This window comes from Mobula hypostoma, chromosome 6, assembly GCF_963921235.1.
Source record: "Mobula hypostoma chromosome 6, sMobHyp1.1, whole genome shotgun sequence".
NCBI classification, from domain to species: Eukaryota; Metazoa; Chordata; class Chondrichthyes; order Myliobatiformes; family Myliobatidae; genus Mobula; species Mobula hypostoma.
The window spans coordinates 47416758-47429909 of NC_086102.1; the positions used below are offsets into that span (position 1 = coordinate 47416758).

A 13152-nucleotide genomic window follows, 5' to 3' on the forward strand; every position below is an offset into this window, starting at 1 on the left:
GTATAAATTTTTTGGAAATAATGAATCAGCAACATGCAGATTTGCAGGAGTCTTAGTACTTTTTAACCAGGACCAAAAACCTAAATGATCATACAAATTTAAATTTTTCTTGTTTGCTTAGGTTCCTGCAGGTTCCAAGATTATGTCTGGTGATCAGAATTTCCGGGAACAGTTCTACATATCACACTCAAGAAGCTTAGTTTTGTTTGTTTAAGAGTGGTTTATGTAAATGTAATGCCTTCTTTTAGATGGTTCATTTTTTTTCTCTGGTATACTGTTCTGCTCTGTGTATGCTGCTTGTTTGGGTTACTGTTGAAGATAAGAGATAGGCCAATTGTATCCCATCCAATTAGGATGGCTAGATTTAGGGGAGGTTTCTCTGGTGAGGGACACTAAGGTTGTGCTTGGGGCTTTGTTGGGGGAGAAGAGAGAAGACTAGTTACTAACCCTTTAGTCAAATTAAGAATTATAACGCTAAAACTTTTAATTGTATGTGGTGTGCTCTCTGTTACTTTGTGGTACTTTTTTGTAACAGGGTAACAAATCACACAGCATCCACACAAACAGAGGGATTTGGGGGGCTTGCACTTCAATCTCCCACATTTGGCGGGACCAGAGACAGCTTTCCCTAGACTTACACAGCTGACGGAACCAGTGTGTTACATAAATGCTGTCATCCCATCCTGAGCTAATAAATGGGAAATCTTTCAGACTTCCCTCTTGTGATTAGGATGGCATGGCAGCATAGTGCTGTGCAGTGCCAGTAATCACCGAGCAGGGTTTGATTACTGCCCCTGTCTGCAAAAGGTTTGTACGTTCTCCCCATTACTACACGGACTTGCTCCAGGTTTCCTCCTCATTCCAAAGATGTTCGAGTTAGGGTTAGTAAGTTGCGGCATGCTAAGTTGGTACTGGAAGCATGACAACACTTGCAGGCTGCACCCATAATCCTCACTGATTTGTTTTGACACAAATGATGCTTTTCCCTGTATGTTTCGATGTTTTGATGTACATGTAAGTGACAAAGAAAAATTCATCTTTTTTCTTTCTTTCTTTGCTATCTAGAACTTCTGCTGGAACATACTGTGCAGCGCTCTGGGTGCCAAGAGAGGAAAGGCAGTTGCCATATTGGGCAGAGCCCCCAGACAAACTATATCTCATTCCACACAACAACACTAAAGGCTGTTGGCATCTGTCGAACAAAACCACAGGATCTGAAAGAATAGGGGTGTGTAAATTGCAAGGTAGTGTCCATTCAGGACGACAGCAAGTGTGGCTATTCTATGTTGGGTCTCATCGACATACAGGAGACCGCACCTGCCCCTACACCTCCTCCCTCACTGCCATTCAGGGCCCCAAGCAGTCCTGCCAGGTGAGGCAACACTTCACCTGTGAGTCTGTTGGGGTCATCTACTGTATCTGGTGCTCCCAGTGTGGCCTCCTGTATATCAATCAGACCTGATGTAGATGGGAAGACCATTTCGCCAACCACCTGCTCTCCATCAGCCAGAACAAGTGGGATCTCCCAGTGGCCACCCATTTTAATTCCAGTTCCCATTCCCATTCCGATATGTCCATCCATGGCCTCCTCTACTGTTGCAATGAGGCCAGACTCAGGTTGGAGGAAGAACACCTTATATTCCGTCTGGGTAGCCTCCAACCTGATGGCATGAACGTTGAGTTCTCAAACTGGTAATGGCCCCCCAGCTCTCTCCCCATCCCCTTTTCCCTCTCTCACCTTATCTCCTTGCCTTCCCATTGCCTCCCTCTGGTGCTCCTCCCCCTTTTCTTCCTTCTATGGCCTTCTGTCCTCTCCTGTAAGACTCTCCCTTCTGCAGCCCTGCATCTCTTTCACAAATCAACTTCCCAGCTCTTTACTTCATCCCTCCCCCTCCCAGTTTCACCTTTAACCTCGTGTTTCTCTCTTTCCTCCCCCAGCTGTTAAATCTACTCCTCATCCTTTTTCGCCAGTCCTGCTGAGGGGCCTTGGCCTGAAACATTGACTGTACTCTTTTCCAAGGATGCTGCCTGGCCTGCTGAGTTCCTCCAGCATTTTGTGTCCGTTGCTCGGTTACTTCTCCTTCAGCTTCAATAACATCACCATCATTAGGCTCATCAGCATCAACATCTTGGGGCAGAAGCTTAACAGAACGACCCCTCAGGACATTTCCACTACTTGAAAAGCTCATGGAAAACCCTGACGTTGGCCTGAACAAGTGAAGCGACAACAATATTTTACGCAGATTAGAGACATCCAATATTGAATAGTTTGCTTTATTTACTGTCCCAAGAGCAGGTTAACTATGAAATCTTACCCATGCATAATATGTGACTGGTACACAATTCAGGCCATCTTTTTATCATCAGCACCAGGCCAGACACTGGAACAGCGTTATTACAGAAGCAATGTCACCTGATGGAGTGGCCCAGAATTACTTTCTGACGGACCGCAGCGTTCAGCGAGAGCGGCCCAGAATCACGCTCTGGACGGACCGCAGCGGTCAGCGAGAGCAGCCCAGAATCACGCTCTGGACGGACCGCAGCGGTCAGCGAGAGCGGCCCGGAATCACGCTCTGGACGGACCGCTGACGAATCACTCTCTTGAGGCATCCGGGAAATGGTAATTATTAAGGCACATAAGAAGAATTATTTTTATATTTTCCAGAAATAATTTTTTTCTAAGTAATACCCTGAGAATGGGCCTTGCTTTACTGTTGAATCAAGCATTTCAAAAAATCAATAAATAAGGGATAAATTTCTGTAAGAAGAACAGACAACAGGAGTTTCCTTAGCAAGAGCTGTCCCACCAGCAGCCAATTAACTGTAATTGGAGCTAATCAGGAAGGAGTTAACTTTTTACTTTCATCAATACAGAGGGATAGGAGTTCTGCCTGGTTAGTGAGCCGTTTAAGCTTGCTGTGCAGATGTCTTGTCTTTGTGACTGTGAAAGGAATTTATGGAATTACATTGATCGTTGTTTAGTGCTGGCATGGTGATGAAGCTGTAAAGTATGCATTCAAACTAACAGAAACCCAGCCCACCTCAATGATCGAAACTACTCCCACGCATGTTTAACCTGTGACTTACAATCGTGGGAAATCCTCCAAGGCCTTAAGCTGCATACCTGTTGATAAAAGAAAGTTATATGTTCAGGGGAGTGCAGCTTTTTCACATGTTAAGCAAATAAAGCATTTTAAATTAACTGTATCTGCGCCTAATTTATAAGAAGTGATCATAATGACATGCTCCACATAGTTATTAATTTTAAGATATTCAGTAACAAAATCCTTAAACTTAAGGCATTCAGTTGCATGACTCCACCAGTTTGACTTTCAATTGTCACAAAATATCTTGAAGAAGAAGAGGGGAAAGTAATTGCAGTTTCTATCTGGCTCATTCACTCAGAGGTCTAAAGCATTCCCTGCCTGCTCCTGATTAAGCAGCAGCAGAGGTTATACTAAATTAAATTAAAATAACTTAAATGTTAACTACCCTCCCAGGGTAGTTCTGGCTCTCCTTGCTAACTGATGAGAACTCTGTCCTTCAGAAGGCAGATTATTTAAAATATAATCATTGTTTAAAGTAAATGCAACCCAAAGCAATCCGCTATTCTTGGTATCACAACCATAACTAAGACCAATTCCTCAGGACCTTTGACACACCTTTAGGTTTATTTCCCGGGTGTTCAGTTATCAGATTCATTCTGCTCCAGCAATGGAAATATCGCTCCAACAAGTCAGCCAGATGAACAAGGTGCTCTTTCCCAGGTTCTGTCTGTAGGAGGTCAGATGAGTGGGTCAAGGTGAGTGGTAGCAGGTAAATGCAGCAGGACTTCTGTTTCAGTGAAAATTCGCAGTGCAGCATTAATAGTTAAATAATTACTCAACTTGTTTCAAGAAAGCATACCCACCCTAACCACATATGAATGGGTGTATCAGATATACATGCCGTGAATAGTTACCTTCCACCCACATCCACCTATGGTACTTTATAAGATTCCCATAATTGTCCTTTTATATATAAAGGTACAGCATGTAACTATTTTCTTTCCCATTACCTACCTTGTTGCCTAACTTTATGTTGTCAACTGCTATTATGTAGAATAAATCCTTCCATCTACAGTACTACACCAGTATCATTCTTATTAGTCCGTGGCTAGCAGATACATTGTCTTCCCTGTGTGTACCCCACCCCTCCTCCCCATCACATATTTTGTTACATAGTACATGGAAACAATGAGGGAAATGCCATTTGTGCAAGGGATCCGCTCTTACTCCCTTTGTCAGAAAGGAACAAGAGATCTGAAATAGTGTGACTGGATAGAAGGAGAAGAGAGATCAGGTGCTTTTAGCAGGTTACTTTATAGTGATTAGGGACATTAGAAAACAGGTCAAGCTATTTTCATCTTCAGTGATATCTTACACCAAATTAATACAATTGTGTTCATTAACTTAGTGGCTGCCTGATGGCTTTGGCAGGTGAGGATTGATTATGAAAATGTCATAGTATTACAGGATGACAACAGGCTGCTACGCTTGCCCATCGCAGTGAGAAAGTTAAACGGGCGATGGAAGCAGACAGAAGATTGGATGGTGGAGAACATTAGGTCTTCCGTCTGATTTCAGAAGACAGAATGAAAAAGTAACATGAACACAGCTAGGGGAGAAAAAAATGGTTACACCATTCCAGGCAGTGTTTCTAGTAATTGTGTCGGTTCTGGACCACTGGACAACACAAATCAAATGGCTATCAATACAGGAAGATGTATGAAAAGATTTAATTTCTTGAGGGTAGGTAGAGGAGGTAACTCCTTACACAAGGAGTGAGTGCGATAATTCAGAAAAGGTCTGATCCATGAGAGTTGTTGTCAGAGATGAATTACACGGTCAATTGTGTCTTGCTTTCTGTACCCACTTGCACTGTGTAACCTCTGTAGAGTTTGCATTGGACTGCAAAGCTACACGATCCGCAGGCAGTGATAGCAATGGTGTGTGGCTTTTGCCCATACTCACTGTGACTAGGGGGTTGCAAGCATTGGTTGCAATAAGCTGGATCCACTTAACCTTCTATTTGATGCAGTGATGTGGGTTTCATCGCTATCATAAAGTGATCATTTTTAAATTGTAGTTACAGATCTCCACTGAAACAGCAAACATCAGCTTTTGGATTTGTAGTGAAGAAAAGTAAGATATTTTTTGCTTTTAGCATAAACTAGTAACAGGAAATAGTCTTAGACTAATTATTTTCATATATGACTTCTTTTCTTAAATTCTTCCTCTATGTTTTCTTATTTTCATTGAATCTGCTTTATATCTCCCTGAGAGATCTAATATTGAAGGTAGTATTCTGGGTAAATTCCTTTTAATTCATGCACCAAAATGTGTGGGAGAAAGATACCAGTGACTCTCTCCCATACATTCAACTTCACCCAAACCCCTTCAGAAAAAGGAGTTTGGTATCTGTGAATACCAGTCAATGTGTGATCATGTACTTAAGGCATTAAGGCTTAGAGTTAATGAGCGAGCAACAGAATCTTGAATTTCTTGAATTGTGATCAAAGGCCATTGACCTGAAACATTAACTCTGTATCTCTTGTATCGGGTGCTGCTTTTACTGCTTTGATCTCAGGTTTCCAGCAACTTCCGCATTGATTTTGGAGTATTTAAAGTTTCCCTTTTCACCATATGTTAAAAGATAGCGAATGCCATTGCTGGGGAAACAGAATTTTGTACTATCATGACCAGTGTCAGATCAGACATAGTACAGGTTAAATACGAAAAAAAAATGTGAATCCCTCCTCTCTACTTCCTGAATGTAACTTTTCCCCACTCTCATGATTGTCCTGCGCATTGTTCTTGGTGTGTTTCTTTTTCCATACCAGCATTTGGGGCCGTTCTGTTCTGCCAAGTCCTTCGAGTCTCTATGGACATGCTTTATTTTGATTACTTAAATCTTAAAACAATTGTAAAAATTGCAGGTTGATTGTAATGTGAATTCATTAAAACATGAAGTAGTTAAATTGCATTGGCTTAATACATTCTTTGATAGACCAGTGGGAGTACTCTTTGTGCCTCTGTAGAGAGTTGCTTATCATTTTCCACATTATTTCTGTTATACTTGAGGAATTCTGTGCTTTATCTTTAAATCAATTTTCCGTATCACTTGACAGACTAGTTGTGGTATACTGTTAACCACAAGCCCATTCCTCAATTTTCCCACCCCTGAAATACTAGTACAAATTTCAAATAAGCTTATTTAGAAACTTCACATTTCTTAATAGAACAGATTACATCTTGAACGTAGATGCTAAAATTTCAGAAGTTTCTTGAAAGATAATTATCCAAAGCCTTAGGCTAAAAGAATGTTTTAGATGAACAAGCATTGAGATAGTTTTCATATTGATTACAGTAGGTACGCCTACATTTATTTCCAAACAGTAAGATACACGAAGAAATCAAAGATAAATCTAATTTTACCCAGGAAGGTATCTCTCAAATAGGTAAGCTCTTCAATGTGGAAAATTACAAGTGTCTCTCAGCATACAACAAAGAATACTCACATGGGTATGTCAAAGGGTGTATTAAGTTAACTGTCTAATGTTTCACTAAATTAGCATTACAATTAAATTTCAAGTGTTGTAGATGGATAAGATTGAAGATATCAAAGTAAACGTGTCAGTAAAGGGGCCAAGGACTTGTTAGAACAAAGTTACTCTAATTCGGAAGGAATGGTGGTCTCGCTCAGAAATTACACATAATGCTGGCATGGGAAATGTTAAAATAACGTACCACAGGGAGGGATATCATAAGACTGGTGAAAAGGTACATTTGGAAAACAGAGAGGAAGGGATTTTTATTGGTACTTTCTCTGTATTATATCTTCATAATGCTAACGCAAATAAAAAAAAGTGAAAATGACCTTCAAACTAGGAAAGCACGCTTCTAAACACAACAACCAATTCTCATATATAAGCCAATGCTGGGTATACCAGAATTTTCAGCCCATCTGCAATCACGCAAATAGAAAATGTTGACATTGATTTTCTTATCTTTGAAAATGGAATAAAGAGAACTTGTTTTGATGAATGGTCGTCCACTAACTTAGATTTTGATGCTGATTTGAGTCCAATTGCTAGCCAGACTGATTCCAAATCTGATTGAATTGTCAGACCTATAGTTGGTAATCCTCAAACAGGGATGAAGGGAAAGGAGAATTATCCTAATGTACATCAGAAATTGTTATTTCATGCAAAGTAAGATATGAAGATGTCCACTGTATAAATGTCTTCATCCTTCTTATCTAACAGAGGATATCCTGGAGCTGGAAAAATGGACAAGGAGTGCCAAGTTCCATTCCTGTGCTAGTGGAAAATCAGGAGCAGAAATCTGCTAACTTATCCAGGACTTCTTTAACACCAAATCAGGAACCAATTTAATTTGCTCAACAAATAATGCGACTCTCTGCGAGTGAACGTTTGAATTTTTAGGCAACAATACTAGATACTTGAGTACCCCTGAATAGAGGGACATCAAAGAATTTAAAGAGCAGGATTTATTAAGCTGTGCTGCTATAGCAGAGAATCACTAGATTCTAGGCCTGATATAGAAACAAGTCCAGAACATTAGCTTGTTGCATCTAAAGAATTTTAAACCTCCTTCATTTATAATATTCCAAAATAGATTAACAGGTTAATTAGTGATAAGAAGACTACTAAAACTTCTTTCCAGTACTGCAGCAGTAGGAGTCTAGAGTTCTAATGGATACAAATATCAAATTTTGCAGATTAACCAAATGGAAAAAGGGAACTTTTCATAAATGTTGAACTCAGTAAAATGATCTGTTTTAACTTGCTGTTCAAGTTTTAAAGCACTGATATGATCTCAGACAACATTGGTATCAGTATAACAGAGGTAATTATTAAAAAAGGAAGCTAAAAGGAAAAAATTCCTCAGGCCAGATGAAGGAGATAATGCTGAATATCTGGGGGATACGCATTTGTCATCCTGAAGGAATAAATGGATAATGAGTCAGAAACAGCACCAGATATTTAAAATAATGCCTCGTCTGGGAGCATTGCCGTTTAGTCAATAACAAATAAAACAGGGAAATCCCTACTTAAAGGGAGGTTGGTTGAAAAACATTAGGGTGGAATGGAAATTGAAAATCTTACTCAATAAAATTCTTTCACATTTTTAAAAATGTTGCTGCTGAAGTTGTCATTGGGGTGTTGCAATACATAAAATCACAGAACTGTACCTGAATTTGACCATCATTGCCCATTGCCCAGAATAACCCCAAAATCTTGATAGCACAGATTCAATATGGTCTGGATCCTGGATACTTTGACCTTCAAGACTGTACTACTTTTAATGAAGAATCCTAAAATTGTCTATTGTAATTTTATTCTACAATTATAATTCCAATTAAATATTATTTATAATTCTGTATGCATTAAATATTGCAATGGGTCTAACCAGCCAAACACAAGAACAGAAGAAAATGGAAATAAGAGTATGCCGCTTGCCCATCAAGCCTGCCCCACTATACAAGGTGATTATTGCTGATCTCCTTCAGGCATCCCCTGTACCATTTCCCTCGAGCCATGAATTCCATGATTTTTCAAAATATATCTTTAAAGCTCTCTGGCAATCGAGGTATCATAACTGCCTGGGGCCAAGAATTCTACATATTCACCATTCCATCACCTTTCTTTCTTCAAGTTTGTAATTATTGGATAAACTTTGAGGTTGTACTCATCAATGGCTACCTCTCTTTTATAATTACAGTGCTGAATTAAGTTCCTAATTAATTATGGCTTAGGATACTGATGTGAAACTAACTAAATCACCAAAATCAAAAGGACATTAATTACTTTTCTGTTGTTGAGATTTTCCTGGGTGCTGCAAAAGATTACAGAGTCTGTATGTCATTTAGGTCCTGTATTGTAATGGCAGGCTTTGTCTGAAAATCACAGTTTGGTGAATGTAACTGAATCTATAGCCTTTGCAGTACTTGAAATCCACAATGTTTCTATGTGCATGTCCTATTATGGAATGACTTGTCTCTTAAATCCACATCCATTTTCCATTGTATATAGCAGCTCTACATGAAAGCTTATCTTAACAGTTAAAATGTTTAACATGCTCTTGTCAGTGGATGCTGCATAGCTGCAGTCTGAAGATCAAGATCGAACATCTGCCACATTTAATTCAAAAGGAGAACTGAAGCAGGCGTGGGACATTCCTGAACATGAGGCTTGACTCCATATTGTATTTTTTCAGCACCATGCCCATCTGTAGAAACTGTCCCACCTATAATACCTGGTGAAGTGGTAGCTTTGCCCAAGGAAGTGGAGAGCTAACTTTAGCTATAATTAGTCAATGAGGGAGTTGTGCAGATGGAGGGTTAAGATGTCTGGAGTTGGGAATGATGTGTTCATGCTGCTTGACTGTTCCTACCACCGTGACCCTCAGTGCAAGCACAAATAACATATCTGCCCTTCTCAGGTGAGCAACTACTTCATATTCACAAGTTTTAGTCTGCTGATATACTAGCACTCCGTTCTATTTGAATTAAACAATTCAGCAAATTTTAGCCAAACCTCTCTCACCTTATCTCCTTACCTGCCCATCACCTCCTTCTGGTACTCCTCCTCCTTCCCTTTCTTCCACGGTCTTCTACCCTCGCCTATCAGATTCCCCCTCCTCCAGCCCTTTATCTCTTTCACCTATCACCTTCCCAGCACCCCTTTCCCCTCTCCCGGTTTCACCTATCTCCTACCACCTTGTACTTCTTCCTCTCCTCCCCACACCTTCCTACTCTGACTTTGACTTCCCAGCTTTTTCTCCAGTCCTGATGAAGGACCTTGGCCCAAAACGTCGACTGTTTACTCTCTTCCATAAATGCTGCGTGGCCTGCCGAGTTCCTCCAGCGTTTTGTGGGTGTTGCTATTAGCAGACCTGGTGGGGATCATCCCGCTGATTTGCCTTCCTGGCAGATTCTTTGATGTTCAGGAGAAGCAGATGTGCTTCATGTGGATGTTGCAAGCAGTACTTGTACATTCCCACCATTGAATTTGGCTCACTCTTTGCTTCGCCCTTATTGTCTGCAGAAATAACCCCCAGTGTTCCAACCTCATTGGAGAATGCTGTGTGTCCCCCTGGTGCACTTGATCTCTGCAACAGTTTCTTTTTCCTCCTCCCCAACCTAACCTCACTTTGGTGCAACTGTATTTTAATCTGGCAGACCTACTGGGCCTGCTGGCTTCAGGCTGAAGTTTCTGCTGAGGTTTCTGCCACCAGGCCTGAACTTGATCCATGTTAATACTAACCCTAAGGTCTTAAATTCCAGCTTTACATTTTTCAAATGCCAAAAATTAATTATTCATTTCCACATTGCAGCAAAGGAAACAATTCCTGGTATGACACATTTTGATTCTGGCAAGATTAGATTAGATTAGATTATGAGGACACGCAGTCCTCTTTTATTGCCGTTTAGTAATGCATGCATTAAGAAATGATACAGTATTCCTCCGGTGTGATATCACAGAAACACAGGACAGACCAAGACTGAAAAAAGATTGAATTTAAAGAGAGTGTGCTATTCATCGAGGTACTGGTACAAAGCTTGTTATATTACAGAAGGCAGATAGAATCAACACTGAATCAGAGTGACACTCAGGTAAACTGCTTGGAGCTGTCTTGCAGAGAGCAGCAAGTATCATTTTAAACAGCCATTTTACACTTCGAATCAGCAGTGATCACTGCACAATTTGGAACAGCCTGCACTTGTTGTCAGAGAGAATTGTTGGAATTTTATGACCATGATTTGTACATTTTATTATGATGCAGGCAGAAGAGATCACAGGGACCGAGATGACCAAAGTAACCTGTGGGTGGGTAATTTATCTGCTCCAGTCTTTCATCAACGAACTTTGAAATGGTACGATCAACTGCGTCATTAGGTCAGTTTATCTAGTTCAAAGTTACTCAAATAATGCTTATCAAATTACTGAGCAGCCTGTTACTTAGCTCTACTGAATTTTGCCTGTATTTGTTCGGCATCGGGGCTGACATCATTATGCATTCAGTACATGCTCTATTTTTGTGCTCCAGGCCTCTTGAAATTCTGGATGTCTGGAGGATATTGAATATCGCTGAAATGTTCTTAAAGGAACTTTGTAAACACTGGGTTAGTATGCATGCCTACCTATGAACATGATATCCTTACACTTATGAATGGGGATTATGGATGGCCACGAGTTTAAATCTCAGGAGATTTGAAAAGCAGATGTGATAAGGAAAAAGAAACTTTCGATATGACAGAGGGCACTCTGGGATTAAGTTTTACGTGTTAAGTGTGGCATTGAGTAACCCACACCTGATCACCTCAATGGTGCTCTCCAGTATCAGGGAGGGAGGGAGAGAAAGCCAAGGCAAGGAAAGCGCAGAGAAGAATAACGAGGGAAAAGGAAGAAGAGATGAGTGAAGAGGGAAGGGTGGTAAGGGAAAAGGGCAGTGCAGCAAGGAATTAATGCAGGGCAGAGTATTAAACTGGGAGCAAATAACCAAGTAGAAATTGTGAGAGTAAAAGAAAGGAAAGAGAAATGAAACAAAAAGGAATAAGACATCCACATGCTCTCAATTTTTTAAAAATGTACTTTTTACGTGACTCATCAGTGTCAGATTTTTTGTGGGGTTTCATGTCAGCAGCATAAAGCAGATAACAAACTATTACCTTCATTTCTATTGGCTTACACAGATTGGAGAACACAGATAAAGGATATAGGGATAAAGTCCTGAACATAATTAACACTGGGTCAACAAACGAGGCAACGGATTTAAACAAAAATCGGGTGACAGGACAACGGTAGAACCCTGGTAATCTGACATCCTGACATTCTGAAATCCTGACACTTGGGCATCCAGCCCGCTCTTTGGTTCGGATTGTGAGTTGGGGTGTTTGAGACCAGAGCTGGAGATTCAGGGTCCAGCCGGAACTGGGGTGTGGACTATCGGCCAAGGGTGCAGCTACAGCCGAGGTCAGGGTTTCAAACGTCAGGCTTCTGGAATACATGCAGCTGCAGTCGAAACAGTTTGTACATTTCCTGCTGCCACTCCGCCTACCAGATTCACCGGAAAATGTATTTTGCTGCTGTGTAAGACATAAAAGAAGCAAAAATGAAGTAATATCCAATTGCCAAAAAAAATGGTTACTTCAGCATTACCAAAGGGTGGAATGGTAATGCACTGATTAGTGTAACATTACTACAGCACGAGCAACCCAGGTTCAATTCCATCACTGTGTGTAAGGAATTTGTGTGTTCTCCCTGTGACTACACTTCTGGGTGCTTCAGTTTACTCCCATATTCCAAAGAGATACAGGGGTCAGTTATTGGAAATTAGGACTGATTCACAGATAGAAGGTGCAACCCGTAAACCTCTCATCCAGTTTCCCCTTCACAATGAGCAAAACACAATGGCATTATTCCTACTGTTAACTTCCTGTGGTGCTTTTTGTCTCATGCACATTAGACAGGTACAGTAGTGTAGTGGTTAGCGCAATGCCTTACGGTGCCGGCAACCCAGGTTCTCTTACTGCCGCCGCCTGTAAGTAGTTTCTACGTTCTCTTTGTGACCGCGTGGGGTTCCTCCGTCTGTTCCGGTTTCCTCCCACAGTCCAAAGATATAAAGTGTTCCATGATTAGGATCGGATTAAACTGGGGGATTGCTGGGCAGCATGTTTCAAGGGACCAGGAGGACCTACTCCCTGCTGTATGTCAATAAACATATATTACGTCAAATTTAGTGCAATTAATTCTACCTTAAAATTGTGGCATGTGTTTAGCGATTGTAGCATAATTTCAATTCAGTGAGAATCCCAATAAATAGACATGTTTCCTATATGTTCCACTATATCAGTACAAGATGAACCCTAGTCACTAGATCCCCTGAGCAGGAATGTTTCTCCTGTGTTATAACCTCGCCATTTGTTCAGCTGACTTTAAACAAGAATATTCTTTAAAGGATGAAAATGCATTATAGAGGCATTAAAATGGAAGAATCTACACTGTTAAATAAAGCAGTAAAAAGATAATCTGCTTATTCTGTGAATTTGACAGCAAAGTTAAATATGCTACTGTTTGGCAGGGAA

The 13152-nt window shown here is 40.6% G+C and overlaps 1 long non-coding RNA gene across 1 annotated transcript; it reads left to right on the plus strand.

Moving 5' to 3' along the window:
- Positions 1 to 3715: 3715 nt before the first annotated feature.
- On the plus strand, positions 3716 to 11138 carry LOC134347529 (uncharacterized). Its single transcript, XR_010018180.1, has 3 exons — positions 3716 to 3802; positions 10851 to 10941; positions 11115 to 11138. It is a non-coding gene; the product is annotated as an uncharacterized LOC134347529 (long non-coding RNA).
- The last annotated feature ends 2014 nt before the right edge of the window (positions 11139 to 13152 follow it).